The sequence below is a fragment of the Oryctolagus cuniculus genome, chromosome 9, assembly GCF_051225735.1.
Source record: "Oryctolagus cuniculus isolate XC-2025 breed Fujian yellow rabbit chromosome 9, ASM5122573v1, whole genome shotgun sequence".
NCBI lineage: Eukaryota > Metazoa > Chordata > Mammalia > Lagomorpha > Leporidae > Oryctolagus > Oryctolagus cuniculus.
In genome coordinates this window covers 26,477,110-26,481,136 of record NC_142875.1, presented here as the reverse complement: position 1 = coordinate 26,481,136, position 4,027 = coordinate 26,477,110, and positions in this window count along the sequence as shown.

The window sequence follows — 4,027 nt, the reverse complement described above, 5'->3', positions numbered from 1 at the left end:
AAAGGAAGTTCTACAGAATATAAGGAGACATATTTATATGTGTGTGTATTATTTTCACTTCCAACAAGAAAGAAACATCATTTCACATCCAGTAAGTCATATCTCATGATTATTAGATAGCTTCCACAGAGTAGTCAGGATACAACAGAATGTCATTCAGAGCAGAAAATGAGTTAGGAATGATGTGTTGTTCCTTAATCATAGAAAATTATGAACAAAATAACACTGCTTGCCTGGAGATTTATAGGATTTCACATTAGACATTTGAATTATATTTTGTATAAATATATATCCATTCAGATGCCTGAGATTATGGCATTAGAAAACTAGTTTCAGAGTAAGTGGCTTAGAAGTTAAGATGTTGGTTAATTGAATCAAATCCTGTATTGACATATAAGCATTCAAATTAAGGCTTTGCTCCGGATTGCAGCTTCCTGCTATTGCAGACACTAGGATACAGCAGGTGATGGCTCAAGTAATCGAGTCCCTACCAACCATGTTAGATACCTGGAGTGAATTCCTGGATCACAGACTTGGCTAAGCCCAGCCCTGGCTTTTTTGGGCATTTTTCAGTAAATCAAGAGTTGACAATGCTTTCTCTCTCCTATTCACTTTCTCTCTCTCCTACTGTCTTTCTCTGTCTCCCAAATAATCAAAATGAGAAAAAATGAAGTCAATATATAAAAGAGGCATCTGTACCCCCATGTAACCTGCAGCTCAACTCACAATAGCTAAGATAGAGAATCAACTTAAATGACAATTGATGACTATATAGACAATGTGGTATATTTATACATGATGGAATACTGCTCAGCGACAAAAAGGAATGGGATCTTACCTTTCACAACAAAATGGCTGCAGCTGAATACCATTTTGTTTGTGAAATAAGGCAGTTCCAAAAAGACAAATATCATATTTCCCCTGATTGGTGTAACTAATATAGAGAATACCAAGACTTTATATATATATAAATATATATATATATATATATATATATATGAGTGCAATTGACATTTTAAGATTTGATTATTGTTTATAGTCCTTGTCTGCACTCTTGAGGAACACTATTTTTTTTTTTTTTTACTTACTACTTGTTAAGTATTTCATTTAGTGGACTGCTAACCTTGTGATGATAAAGTAATTGAAAGTATGTCACTCTGGGGCCGGCGCTGTGGCTCACTTTGTTAATCCTCACCCTGAGGCACTGGCATCCCATATGGGCACCGGGTTCTAGTCCCAGTTGCTCCTCTTCCAGTACAGCTCTCTGCTGTGGCCTGGGAAGGCAGTGGAGGATGGCCCAAGTGCTTGGGCCCTGCACCCACATGGAAAACCAGGAAGAAGCACCTGGTTCCTGGATTCGGATTGGTGCAGCGTCGGCCGTAGCAGCCATTTGGGGGGGGTGAACCAATGGAAGGAAGACCTTTCTCTCCCTCTCTCTCTCTGTCTCTCGCTGTCTATAACTCTACCTGTCAAATAAATTAAAAAAAAAAAACTCTCTAAAAAAACAGTATATCACTGTATAAATTAAAGAAAAACAAGAAAGGAAGGAGGCGTCAGTGGGAGCAAAGAAGGGAGGCAGGGTAGGGTGGGAAGTATCATTATATGCTTAAAACTATATCTATATGGTACATGGAATTGATTCCTCCTATATAAATAATTTTTAAAAAGATGCAAACTCTTTCCATTACTCAATATAATGAAAAATATCCCAATTAAAACCATAACAGTGACAACACTTAAATGTTGAATTATACACAACAAAAAAGAAGAAAAAAAATGAAAATATTAAAAAATTAAAACTCTCGATAATGTCTGTAATGATCACTGTAGTCAATGACCAGGGAGATGATTCAAATTAAAGTGATAATTCTAAACTGAGACAAGTAAGGATGGCCCTGGAAATTGGAAGGGGCTCTCAGGGATAGAGAGGTTAGTGTGGGCAACAGAGAGGTGATGTGAACTCTCAACAAAGATAGCAGCAAAGTTTCACTTTCAATGAGAGATTTATCTAGGAAAAAAACAAACAAACAAACAAAAAAACTCCACAAACAAGATACATGCAGTGCCTGTTACAGAACTTACATAGGTTACAAAAAATAGGAAATATTTTTGTTTTGGTTTCTAACTTATTTTTTACCCTTTCTTTCAACCATTGAATTACATGCAAAATTTCTGGTGAATATCCTAAAAATATGTATTTTAAGAAGAAAATATTTGTATCAGGAACCTATCTTTCTTAATCACCACACAAAGTCACAGAAAAAAACGAATCTCTTTAAATTCATGGCTGAGTCACATCAGTGTCTGGAACATATGTGTTCAATAAAAATGTTAAAGATGGAATCACATGAGGCTGGCTCTGTGGCTCAGCAGGTTAAGCTACCGTGTGCAGTGCTGGCATCTTATATGGGCACTGGTCCAAGATCCAGCTGCTTCACTTCCGATCCAGCTCTCTGTTAATGAAACTGAGACAGCAGCAGAAGACAACCAAGTCCTCGGGGTAATGCACCCACACGGGAGACTCAGAAGAAACTTCTGGCTCCTGGTTTTCAGCCTGGCCTAGCCCTGGCTATTGCAGCCATCTAGATAGTGAACCAGTGGATGGAAGGTATCTCTCTCTGTCTCTCTCCCTCTGTCTTACTGTAACTCTGCCTTTCAAATAAATAAATAAGTCTAGAAAATGGAACCATAGTTTATTGGGTTCATGAAATGTATTTTTACATTTTACCTAAGCTAGCTTAACAACAGAAATAGTAACTATTTGAAAAAAGTAACTGTATGTGATTATATTGAATTAAAATTCTTATTAATTCTTAATTAATAATGTATTTATTAAAATAATTATGCATATTTAAATATATTTGTTTTCATTTTTATTCTTATATTTTTGGTAATATAAAGAGAACAGATTTCATGTAGTTCATAGATACAATTCAAAGAATATAGTGACATTTCCTACCTTCACTTATTTCCTCCCCTCCCTCTTTTCTTCCTTCTTTTGTTCTTTTTAAATCTTTGCAATAATGATTTTAATTTATTTTAAAATCAGAGGCTTAATTCTTCATTATTTTCTTTATACACAATCAAGGATGAAAAGTGTGTGTTCTTCAATTAATTATAATATTTTGTGTATCTGAATAAAATGATAAGTATATTCTGGAAGAAAAAATATAACTTCATTGCTTAAATTGATCTATTGATCTAATTTGTTGTAGATGGCACCTGTATCAAACATATTAAATATAAATGTTAATATAGATATTTATGATATACCTTTGTACTTATACTCATCGAAATATAAAGGGAAAGAGTGGTGAATAATGACAGAAATGCTTACCAAATCTCATAGAAAAATGAAGGCTCAGGAAGTAGGGATGGGAACAACAAAGAAAGAGTCAAGATTAAATGATAACACTGCAATAAGGCTTGAGTTTAATGTGTAAAAAATGTTTTAAAAACTTAAAGAATATCACAATGTTAAAACTAAAGAGGGACATTGTTAGGGAAATATTGAGAAGTGAAAGAATCAAGCAGCAGCTATAATGGTATCCTGGAAGAATCAGTATGTCTGCCTTTTTTTTTTCCTTCAAAAACTGAAAATCTTGAGAACTCTAAATAAAAGCTTGGATCCAGATTCAACTTTATATAATGATGTAACATAAAAGCATATGCACTAAATAACATAAAGATCTCCACAAAACATTAGAAAGGATGGAGTGAAATTATCTGTGGTTTAATTTTTCCTTATTACTGAGAAAACACTCCATGAAAAAAGCAAGCGAAGAAACTAATTCATCTAATTTACTTGTCAACATGATAACTGTAACTCTATAGACGGATGAAAAGTATTTTCTAATGGGATGCTCTTCTTTGTAGGCTATTCCCCATAGAATGCTATTATTTGGGAATATTTTAATAACAATCCAAGAATCTATGGATATGGAAGGCATGCTCCCTACAAAGTGTCACATAAATTGTACTTAAAAAATTATTGAAAGGAAAAAAAATCCATAAAATCTCACCTATA